A 12,980-nucleotide genomic window follows, 5' to 3' on the forward strand; every position below is an offset into this window, starting at 1 on the left:
CTCGACATTGTCCCATTTGTGGTGAAGCAAGGTATAGAACAGATATGAAGAGTTTTGATATACCTCGTAAAGTCTTGCGACACTTTCCTATAATTCCTCGCATCAAACACATGTTCAAGTGCAAATCCATAGTAGAGCTCATGTCATGGCATTCCTCACATCGATCGGATGATGGCATGTGGAGAATTCCCGCAGACACTCCTGCTGAAGATGAGTGGCCCAGCTTTAAAACAGAGCCCAGAAACTTGAGACTTGGCCTAGGTATGGATGGAGTGAATCCATTTGGTTTCAAAAGCACCGCATACAGCGTGTGGCTAGTTGTGTTGGTGAATTACAACCTTCCACCATCAATGGCGATCAAGAAGGGACATCTTATGTTATCCCTTCTAATTCCAGGGAAACATAAAGTCAAGCATATGGATGTTTATCTTGAACCGTTGATTGATGAGTTGGAGGAAGTATGGAGAGGTGTTGCGGTGGTGGACATTAGTAGGCCTCCCTCCTCTCGACACTTCGACTTAAAAGCAGTGTTGATGTGGACAATGCATGACTTTCCAGGATACAGCGATTGTTCTGGTAAGAATTCTAATTATCTCCCTACTCTAATACTATTGGCTATATATATTAATTATAAATATTGACTTTATTATTCTAACTTTTATTTATATTTTAACAGGTTTGAAAACATCGAGTAAACATGCATGTCCTATTTGTGGCCCTTCGTTAGTACATGAGTATGCTGACGATTTGTGTAAGACCATATTCGATAATCATCATCGATTTCTCCCCTCAGATCATCCTAAATATGTTGCTAGTAAGAGTAACATTCCTCCACAAACACTTCGTGCAAAAGATTGGAAGCGTATTTGGGAGTCTATAAATATTCTTCCTCCAGATGGCATGAACAGGTATAGTAATGTTTTTTCAATCTTGTTTTGTGTAGTCTCTAATTGGATTAAAGGTCACATAGAGCAATCCCTTGTGTAGGTACTCCATTTTTTTTCGGCTACCATATTGGACCCATCTTAAGATCAACCATCTTCTTGATCCCATGCAAATCTTCAAGAATGTGGGATCTGGTATTTGGGAACATATTATTGGTAAACGAGACAATGTTAGCGTACGTGAGGACTTGCGGGTCGCAGGACATATGCGTCAAGCTTGGCCACACGAGAGGTGGGTGGGCACGTTCGTCTTCCGCCTGCACCATGGATTATATCAAAGAAAGAGGAGAAGCAGGTAAAGCAGGCTACCACCACTTTGCGTACTCCCACTGGATGCATGAGATCATTGAAGGGAGCCTTTACAACCACTAAGAAAAGAGGCGTTGGGCAACTATATGGGTTGAAGTCCCACGATTGGCACAAGATGCTTCAAGTAAGTGTTTTCCAAGTCTTGTACGTTGAAATTAAATTTTGTAATGCCATAAACCATACATACATGTGCTCTTATGTGCGCAGTTCATACTACCTACTAGCATCGACCATTGTGCAAATAAGAGTTTGAAAAAATGTATTTATAAGATGGGCGAGCTTGTGAGGTATGTAAAACCCATGTCAAATCACCCTTCATTATACCTTGCAAAATGAACGTGCATGAGGTATAACGTACTATTTATTTATTTTTCAGATATGTTAGTTTTCCAAAGCAATTGATCCGGCCACGTTGGATGATGCACGTGTTATGGCAGTGGAGGTGGTTTGTTTGGTAGAGGAGACTTTTCCGCGAACCATTCTCACAAGTCAACTACATCTCATTGTGCATTTAGTGGACGAAATCGCTTTATGTGGTACTGTGCATGCATGTTGGATATTCTTCCTAGAGCGCTTCATGAAGACCTTAAAAGACTTTGTGAGGCAAAGTGCAAGGCTTGAAGGAAGCATCCGAGGGTTGGTTGATACAAGAGTCTCTTGTATATATTTCAGAATTTCTTGGTCAGGTGGACAGCTCTTTGCCACGACTATGGAGCAATGAAGAGGACTTGAGGATGACCTCTATTGTGCCTCAAGGAAAAGGACAGAGTAAAGTAATTGACAGAACATTGATTGATGATCTCAATTTCACTTGCATCCTTAATAGTGATGTGATGAGCAGATGGGTTACAAGATATGAGGATGCAAAGACAAAAAGGCAAGCAGAAAGAGCTCTCTTTCGGAGGCAACATGGCTCTCGTAAGGCGTACCCTAAGCATCTAGCAACACTTCCGAATGATATCCATGTTGATTGGTTGCATGAGGAAATGGAGAGAGCAGAGAGCGACGAGGGTCTACATATCACGGCGGAAGAATGGGAGTATGCACGAGGATGCATGTTAAAGGTACATAGAACTAATGTTTTGCATTAGTTGTAAGTGATTTGTTTTGAATATTTATTCACATTGCTTACACAAATATTGCTTCTATTTTGGTCCAGTGCACTATGTTCAATGCTATATGGTGTGAAGGCAAGCATTTTCGAACACAAAGAATTGATGAAAAGAGGAATACACAAGATTGTGGTGTCATTAGTAGCTTTGAGGGAGCTAATGGAAAAATGGATGATTATTGTGGCACAATCCAGACATATTTAGGCTTGACTTTCGTCGCTTCTTTGTGTATGTTTTGGATGTCAAATGGCAAATGAACGTGGTGGAAAAAGGGCCTGATACAACGATAAAACGCCATGCAAGTGGCTATGTAACTATTGACTCTACAAAGTTTTGGCAAACAAAGAAAGATAGGCTCGTATTGCCACAACAATGTGAGCAGGTATGCATTTTTTTCCTAATGTGTTTCATGTACATATATATCTAAGCTCGCGTACCCCTTGACTTTTGATATGCTAATTAATTACTGTAGTATGTGTATTTGAGTAGGTTATCTATCTACCAATGGTGCATGACATTAAATGGTGGTACGTCATCCCTATTGCACCACGTTCCAAAGTGATGTATAATGCATTCACTGATATGGAGCATATGGAGGATGTAACAAGCCGCAATGAAGATGATGTCGAACATGCCAATGAAGATGTTGTGATCGATGATCAAGAAATAAGAGATGATCATGATAATGAGGATGAGCGTGCCATTTCTCATGATCATGAGAATGACCCTACCATTGAGGATGATGGTGATGTTGATGAGGATGATCAGGACATCGATACCATTATCAATGGAGTACAGAATATCGATAGTGGAATAAATTTAATCGTAGCCTTACAAATTGATCAAATGGATATTGATGTTGATCGTGCTATGGTTATTGAAGCTTTGGGTTTGGGTCCCCGATACTACTGCGTGATGAGATCAAGGCATGGTGGATTTTCTGAGCGGGTCTTCTTACTACCGTGCTTTCTTCCTCACCAGAAGATATGCCTTTATCCCATTTTTGGCTTGCCTCTTAGAGGTCCTTTTGTTAGATCACCTCATACCACTGAGGTAGGTGCTGCAATAACCAGCTGAATTATTCCCATAGATGAGTTACCTTATACGTGTGCAGCTTGTGAGTGCTGCTTTTGTGACCATATGATGGACGGGCTTATGGAATTGTAAAAAGTTCTTCTATCTTTACTGTATATGTTCCAAGAGTGATGCGTAGTATGGAGTTCTTTGCTGATTTTTGCACCATGGAATGCTTGGGCATACTGACCCACGTAGCTTAGCTCTTCGGGCCCCGTGTGGGTCTTTTCCTTCTTCTCTCTAGAGACCCCATTGCACTGACTTGTGTCACCGCAAGAGTCTCTGGGGCTTTCGGGTCAGATGTTGCTGAGGTCCACATCTATACATTGAGAAAAAGGTCAGTCCCTCCATAGACTGGTGGGGACATGCGCCACGCCTTGTTGGTTTCTTTATCGTTTTCTCTTCTTTTTTTCTTTTTTTCTTTTTTTAAGGTGTCAAGGTTAATTTTGATGGGAAGTGTGTTAGTGGTATGAGCAATTGAGGGGGTTTACGTGATGCGACACGACATGGTCCAAATTCTCGTGATTTGGTTAAACACCGTGAAAGTGTAGGCCGTCGTGAAAGCAGTTTCGTGAACTAGGGTAACTCTGTGAAATTGAATTCCGTTAAAGTTAGTTTCGTGAAATGGAGTAATTCCGTGAAATGGAAATTCGTGAAAGTGCTGGCCGTGGAAGGGTAATCCCGTGAGATGGGGTAAACCCATGAAATTCAATTCCGTGAACTGGGGTAATTCCGTGAAATGGATTTCTGTGAAAGTTAGTTTTGTGAAACGGGGTAATCCCGTGAAGGGTAATCCGTGAGATGGGAAAACCCGTGAAATTGTAGGTTCTTGGTTTTGAGCCGTGAACTTGCAGGTTTTATTCCTTGAATTAGTAAGGTTATTTTCATGTTTGATTAACATGTTTTCATGAATGCATGATGTTATTGAAAGGTAAGCGCGAGGTTTGTGAAATGAATGACATTGCCAACAAGGGACAAACAATGATTTCAAATCTTACAATTTTTATGTGTACGAAGAAAAGATTTGAAAACATGAGAAGAAAGCAAACGCAAAGGAAAGGCACAAGCTCCCACCTTGAACACATATGTGTCAATTTTGCACTCAATGAAGTAAGGAGGAAAGCGATGAGAGAAAGGCTCGATACTTGCGTTGCGCACACGAATGTAAAATGATGAAAAAGGAAGGAATTTTGATTTTATGATGCAGTCGTCGGACTGGGCGACTGTCTTAATGAAGAATGCCATGTGTCTTCCTACAATTGGTCGAGAAAAAGTAACCATTTTACGGCGTGAAGCCTTTTGGACCAGTTCACAGCATGAAGCCTTTTGGACCAGTTCACGACGTGAAGCCTTTAAGACCAGTTCACGGCATAGACTGCTTAGAATGTTTCACGACGTGAATTGTTTTATACCAGTTCACAGCGTGAACCTTTTTGGACCATGTGTGTGCAAGATTGATATCCTATATTTCTCTTCATGCTCAGTCACTCAACCATGCATTCAAAGATTGGATAAAGTGAATAATACCCATTTTTAACTTGTATCCATTTTTTGAGTAATGTGGATACCTTCATCTTTTTATCGTCATGGAAACCAAGGTGGTACTTTGGCACTTTTCTGGGCAGGTGTGCATTTTAACTCCGTGTGGGAGTGCTTGATTCTTCCCTCCACCCAATTGAGCAATGTTTCTACTGAGTCCTATGGATTAGGGCTTGTATTGGTGTCTACTTGTTGCACCTTCTTTTTCTTCTTTTCAATGTCCTTGTCCAACTCCTTAATCAAGGTGGTTACATGTATTGGTTTTGTTATATTTAATCCATCTTGTTGGATTGGGTTCTTCCTCCACACCAGTGTTTGTGCACTCCTAGCATTTGGTTTTAGTTAGAAGTTGGTTATGAATGCCTTTATTGCCCTTTTCTTTGTATTTGGAGGTATTTACAATAGTTGCCACTAGGTGGAGTTTGGACACCCATACTGTTGTATTGTCCTGGTAATAACCTTATGCCATTAGCAAGTCCTTTCGAACCCATTGCTTACAAAGGTTTTGTGGAGTGCTATTTTGTTTGGAGTACTGCCAGCTTACCTGTGAAGACCATTTCTGTCCCTTGTCTCCTCTTCGAACCTTTCATGTTGATTCCTTATTGACGCCCTTCTCATCCTTGTAGAGCTGGTTTCAAAGTTGACCCTTAGGCACACACTGTTGTGTACCTTGTGACTTGGGCTGCTTTTTACGTAGGGATTGCAAAATTGATGCCTTTCTTGCTACATGAGCTGATGTCACCATGCTTGGTGTTTCTATATCCTCAATCATGGCCTACTTTCTTGTGTTTATCGGGCTCCATAATAAGGGTATGGAAATGACATTATTTTCCTCGTTCAGCAGTGATGTCCTCTTCTCCCATTGGATATTACAGTTACTGGCACAAATCTAAGATCGTTCTAGGATCATTTCCCCCTCCATCAAACTTGCACGCATGACAACACCTTTCCAACCAAGGAGTTATTTCTGATGGAAACATTAACACTTAGAAGTCCCTTAACTTTCGTAGTTGTCAGGTGCACACTACGTACTTGTGCATTGGTGGTTTCAAAGTGCCATTTATCTAAGGCTACCCATGTCTCATATAAGATCAGGTTATGACTTGATCTCATATCTATCAATGCAATGCTCGTTGCATAACATTTAGTCATAGAGATTCCCACCCTGAGTTGTGCTGGCTCAATGTTTAGTTCATCTTTGTCAAGGAGAGTTACTGAAGCCATGTTCACATGTAACATTCTATTCTAGAGTATCTGTTTTCCTTAGCCTCTTCTTTAGCTTGCTGGATTTTTTCTTTTGTGAGCTCCTTTCGTTGTTTTAAAAGATGTTATTGCAAGATCATCTCTTGGGTCAGTGGTCCAAAATATTTTTTTAGTTTACTTCCATTGACGTAACCCTCCATTTCTACGCCCTCAATTATCTCAATTCTAACCGACTCGTAAGGTGTGATCTCGGAAGGTTCCTAGACCTCTATACTTAAGTTTCTTTTTTTTGGTGCTCCCTACACCATACATGAGGACAAGGTCCCCCGTTTCCAGTTCTTTTTGTTTTAAGTTATTGTTGAACCAATGTTTTCTTCGTAGTTTTTCGATCATAAGTCCATGCGATGCAATTAGTCTGGTTTCATCAAGCCTTTCTAAATCAATTAGCCTTTCAGCTAATGCATTCTTCGTCAAACGTTCTTGCACTACAATTCTCCAGCTTGGAACTAGGTATTCCATAGGCATTACTACCTCAACACCATAAGCTAGATAGAAGGGAGTATATCCCGTCGCTACCTTATATGATGTTCGTTATGCCCATAAGGTTGCTGTTAGCTTATGCTCCCAATCCGTTCAATGTTTTTGTCAAAAGTACACAATCTTGTTTGTACTCTCTACTTGACCATTAGCCTTGGATAATAAGGTGATGACTTCTGGTGGACTACAAGGAATCCAGCAAGTAAGTGATCAATAACCTCATTAATGAAATGTCAACCGCGATCACTGACTAACTCTAATGGGCAGCCAAATCTCGAAATAATTTGCTCATATAAGAACTTTGTTGTTGTTCGTGCATCAGCTCGCTTGAGGCTCTGGCTTCTGCCCATTTTGTGAAATAGTCGATGGCCATGATTACATATCCGGCATCTGATGGATGTGCTGTTGGACTAATAGGTCCAACAAAATCAATCCCCCATTTCTCAAAAGATTGTCTTACAATGACAGGGGTGAGTGGCATCATGTCTCTTTGTTGTGGGATAGCAAATCACTGACATTCTTCACACCATTTGACAAACTCTGGCATCCTCGAACAACGTAGGCCACCATAGTCCTACTTGAAGCACCTTGCGAACCATAATCTATCCAACAAATGTCCTCCAGCTATCCCTGAATGTGCTTCATCCAATAATATCGTGACGAACTCATCTTCTCTCATGCATCTCCTTAGGACATTGTCCTAACCTAACTTGTATAGTTCTCCCGTAATTAATTGATAAGGTGCAGCAAGCTTAATAAGCTGCATTTTATCTTTGTTCAAGGATCGTTCTTGCGAAAAACCATAAGCTAAATAATCAGATATTTTCACTCCATTCGGGCACCATGTCCAGTTTGAACAAACAAGCATCAAGGAGTTCATCATCAACACCAGTTGTTGCCAGTTCCTCATTTGAAATTCTTGACATATGATCGGCTAACACATGCTGTGTCCCCTTTCTCACCATAATCGTGAAGTCGAATTCCAATAGTAATAGCAACCAGCGTGTGATTCTTCCCGTGGTGCAAGGCTTGTTCACCAAATATAATAAGACCTGATGATCCATGAAGAACCCGAATTTGTTGGCCAATAGGTAATGTTTATACTTCTTGACTGCATAAACCATGACCAACCCTTCTCGCTCTGTGGTAGTGTAATTCACCTATACATCATTCAATTGGCGATTAGCGAAGCCATTAGGACCTTAATGGAAGGCTTCTTGGGCCCTTTTATTTGGTAGTTTAAGGGAGTCAAACCTTTTGTCTTAAGAAGAAACGTTTTCTAATTAGAACTGCCAAAACGACTACTTTATTCGAATTTGAATTTTGGGGGAAAAATGGAATTTAAAATCTAGCGGATAAAACCATATCATGTAACATATCTATGGAAAGCTCTTGATGCGTAGATCACGGATCTATAATCTCTGCTCAAATCGGAGCTTGTATGTAGAAGTTATGGAGGTCCGAAAATTGTAAAATTGCCCCCCTCCCTTTTTGGGGAAAAAGTGCACCCTTTGACCACTCTTACACCTCTCTTAAAAACCCAACATTTCAGTCCACATGGCAACCCCCCATTTGGCTATTCCATAATCACCTTGATTAGGCTTGGGCAAATTAAAGGGCCCAAGAAGACCCCATTCACTTCCTAATGAAACTAGGTATTCTAATTTAAACTCGCTAGGCTCCGTCAATACGCGTCCAATAGCAAAGTTCGATGCATCAATATGCACATGAAATATAAGGTACCAATTAGGTGGTCTTAGAATCGGCGTACTAGCCAGTGCTTGCTTCAATCTATCATATGCTTCCTGGCATTCTTCAATTCATTCAAAGACAACGAGTAGCTTATATAATGGCCTGGCGATTTCAGCATAGAAGATTACGAAGCAACGGTAATACCTAACGTGGCCCATAAATCCTTGCACACCTTTGTAATTAGTGGGTGGTGGCAGCTCTAAGATAAACCTGACCTTGCTGTCATCTGTGGATATATCATTCTTAGAGACAATGTGTCCCAATATCACACTGTGTTTGACCCAAAATTGACACTTTAAAGGATTTAAGGATATATGATACAATTAACATTGCTCAAACACCGTTCTTAAGCAAACCAGATGGTCCATCCATCGAGAGTGTGCACACAGATCATCAATGAATATCTCCAACCACTTCTGCAAGTAGTCTTTGAAGGTTGTGCACATTAATCGTTGGAATGTTGTTGGGGCATTGGTGAGAACGAAAGGCATGCCTTTGAAAGCAAGGCTCTCTTATGCTGGTCTTCGAGTGCTATAGACACCTGATTGTAGCTTGAAAATCCGTCCAACAAGCTGTAAGCTTCGTCACCAGCTACTCTCTCCAAAACGTGTTCCGTATAGGGCAATGGATAATGGTCCTTCCTAGTAGCTACGTTGACCTTTTTAAGATCCACACATACTCTATGTTTCCCATTCTTCTTTGGCACTATTACGATTGGTAACAAAACCAATCCGTATGTTCTATCTCATAGATGAAATCCGCATCAATGAGTTCATCGATTTCCTTCTTTACAATTGCCACATATTTAGGATTCATCTGGTATGGTTTTTTCCTAGTTGGTCTTAATCCTTCCATGATTGGGATCATATGTTGCACCACCTCAGGTGGTAGAGTCGTTTCTTGGATACATTGTATCCTTGACCCGGTTAGCCTTGGCTTCGTGAAATCGTTGACACTGTCTCTTTTGGAATTGGAGTAGGTACGTCCAATTTCCTTTCCCTTGTTGGTTCGTTTCTTGGATACATTGTATCCCTGACCCGGTTAGCCCTTAACTTGGCTTCGTAAAATCATTGACACTCTTCTACTAGGGCCCTGGCTTCTTCAAGCTTCCTTATCTCTTCTTCGGCATTTTAGTATTCATCGACTCCTTTAGGGATTGACTCTCTCTCTCTCTCTCTCTCTCTCTCTCTCATTTTCTTCTCGTCCTCATCATTGATCAATGATGAAGAAGGCGAGAAGAACTCCCCTGCCAAAAGAAGCCTTGTGAAGAAATCGCTTGTGGAGACTTTGAAGAAATCGCCTGTGAAGAAGTCTCCCTTGAATAACAAAGAGACTAAGGTGTAGAGTACACTAGAAAAGGGATCTCACACAAAGGCAAAGAGCAAGGAGCCGAAGGTGCATATGAGTTCACTCTAGATTCCTAAAGAAGTGAAGCTCGGGTGGAACTTCTTCCTACTACGAGCCAAGCTAGAAACTTACATAGAGTTGAACAAGTGGTTGTCAACTACATGGGGCTCCTCGCATTCTGGCACACGTAGAGGCTCCTCGCATTCTGGCACACGTAGAGGCTTCAACAAGGATTCGCAGGACGAGTTTTATAAGTTGTATAGGAGGATTTACCAAACTGACAGCATCATCAACAATGAAGTGCCTTGCCTCATCTCACAGCAAGGAGGCATTGAGGTTGATTGGGATGATTTTGCTCAGCACAGGTGTGCTTTTCAAAGGGGAGGTACTTCTAGCAGCACATGCATCAAATTAGAGGACCCAGACCCTTTGAAATTTGTTAAGGTCAAACAAGAAACTCCATGCAAGGCTGAGAGTGAGTCAGGTGGTGATTTAGGAACAGAACTATTGACTCATGGCAGAGAAGAAGTGAAACTCTGTTTTTTACAGCCACTTCTGATTGGATTTTAAGCAAAATCTAAAATTCATAGAGCGAGGTGCTCAAAACGGAGTTGCAAAAAGAGGCAGAGAAGATGCAAGGAGAGCTAGATACTGCTAGAAGTGAACTACAGTCTACAAAGTGCACTCATATTGGTATTGAAGAGCGGATGAAGGTGAGTGATCAATATGTGCAGAACATAATGTGCATGACTGATGCTCTTTATGCTCAGGGGTTTAGTGCAGTTCATCCTGCTCCAAGTGTGCATCCTTCAGTCCCTGCGAGCTTTCTTGTTAACATTTCATGGTAATATGCATTAGGTTTAGGGTTTTATGTTGTTTTTGCTTATGTACCAAGAAGCTTATATTGATCTTCTTGTACATTATCTATGCAAGTGTGTGTTTTGTGGCCTAGGCTTCAACTTGGAGGCATTGGACGTTGATTTTACCCTTGCATGCACACATACCATAGGTTGTGCATCACATCACTTCTCCAACTCCACACAGTGCGTGGCTCAGTCATGCAACGAAAGCATATCCAGTGACTAGAAGGCTGCAATGGGTTTTAGACCCCCTATAGGTATGTGTTTTCTTAAAACTGAGAGCAGGGATTTAATATTCACGTGATCACAAGATTTTTTGTGATAATAACACATGTGAACAAGTTATTCACATGTTCTCATGTTATCGTTCACAAAATAACACGTCACTTGCCATTTGGGAACCCCTTAAAAGCTTGGCTACATATGGGAATAAGCTATTCACATGTTCTCATGTTACCATCTTCACATAATAGCATGTCAGTGACCACCTAAGAAGATTTTTTATGCCCGACAAAGATAAATTTTTAAGGTCCTTTTGTGAAAGCTTTGTGAATATAACATGTGATCACAAGATTTTTTGTGTTATTAACATATGTTATTAACATGTTCACATGTTCTCGTTTACGTCAGTGAAATCCCTGAGACTGAGAGGTTCAATTTAATATACTACTATCTCAATATAATTTAGTATTGTGTAGTAATATTTAGTACCTCTTTTGGTATAGTTTCATAAGTGATTAGTACTGCTTACTATTTAGTACTTTGTTGTTCCTATTAGTACTACTAACTATTAGTACTATGAAATGCTTTCTAGAACTATTTAGGTACAATTTTAGATATATTTTAGTACTCTGTTGAAACTCAGAGGTCCAATTTAATATACTAACACCATCTTAGATAATTTGGGAAAAATCCCATTCCCATTTGAAAAATGGGAGCATGGTGAACTTGTCCAAAAATTTGTCAAAACCCCCTCATGTGACGTATCATCGAAAAGATCTTAAAGAGTAGAATCTAAATCTATGATCTCTGACAAATTTGGAGTTAGTATGTTTAAGATATGTCCAAAAATATATGGAGTAATTGATTCCCAAAATGTGAGATTTTTTCCAAATTACCCAATATTGACTTTACTAGTATTCCGTTACAGTTTAAAATACTAATTTACTAATATTGTAACTCTCTTTTAGTAGAGTTTCATATACTTTTAGTGCTCTTTGCATACACTTTTAGTAATCTTTGCATTTAAAATACTAATTTAGTACTTAATATTATAACTCTTTTAGTAGAGTTTCATACACTTTGCAGTCAACTACTATTTTAGTACTATTTAAAGCTTTTTAGTTTGTATGACTACTCTTGAAGTACTATTAGCCACTCTATTTTAGTACTTTTTAGTACTAGGTTGGACCTTGTTTCCAATTGTGCTATATGTCATGTTCTATATAGTACTAGAATAGTACTATACATGTCAATACTTTAGTAGTATACTACCCACTGTCTTAGGACTCTTTAGTACTGGTATGCTAGTAGTATTTGCTTTTGAATTAGCACAGTAATAGAGCTTGGTACATCCATCAAAGTTGCTACATCCACCAAGGCCACTCCCCAAGAGCATGATGAGGCCATTGCCCAGGACCATAAGGAGGGTGGTACATCCACCAAGGTCATTGCACATAGGAGCATGAGGAGGCTATGTCTGACAGGTGGTCTCCAACCTCCAACATATTAGCTAATTGGCTTGCTGGTCCTCAAAACGGATGAGTCCATGGCTCTTTTATATGGATCTGTTGGTTGATCTAGCTGATCTTTAACAGAGATTCCATTTTGATTTTTATAAGTGAATATATTGCCAAGTACCCTGAGCTAGGAACTATCGAAAAGGCCCTTGAGTGGACATGTGGGAGTGTTCTGGCTACCAATGATGCCATAGGTACACGGATGTAGGAAAAATTAGAAATTAGGATTCAACCGGATATTTTGTTTTTTTTTTTCCGGAAAAACGATCCTTCTATTAGTTAATGAGAAAACGCCATAAGGCTACAAAGCTCACCTCGCAAGGAGGGATAAAAACACATTGAACACCTGAGCTCCATCCCCATGGTGGCTGGCCGCTCTCTGGGGGGGGCTACCTAGTAGTACATGTGGGAGGTGAGAAAAGCCAAACTGGAGGCCTATAGTGCCAAGTGACATCCTCGCCCCTCGCGGTGAGGAAAGGGCCAGGCTGCCACATGCAGAGGAAAGCCTTGCGGCGCCCTCTCATGTGGTCCGAGTCGCCCTGGAGTCCAGTGTCCTCTCAAGGT

This window comes from Cibotium barometz, chromosome 65, assembly GCF_041138505.1.
Source record: "Cibotium barometz isolate CiBa-2024 chromosome 65, ASM4113850v1, whole genome shotgun sequence".
NCBI classification, from domain to species: domain Eukaryota; kingdom Viridiplantae; phylum Streptophyta; class Polypodiopsida; order Cyatheales; family Cibotiaceae; genus Cibotium; species Cibotium barometz.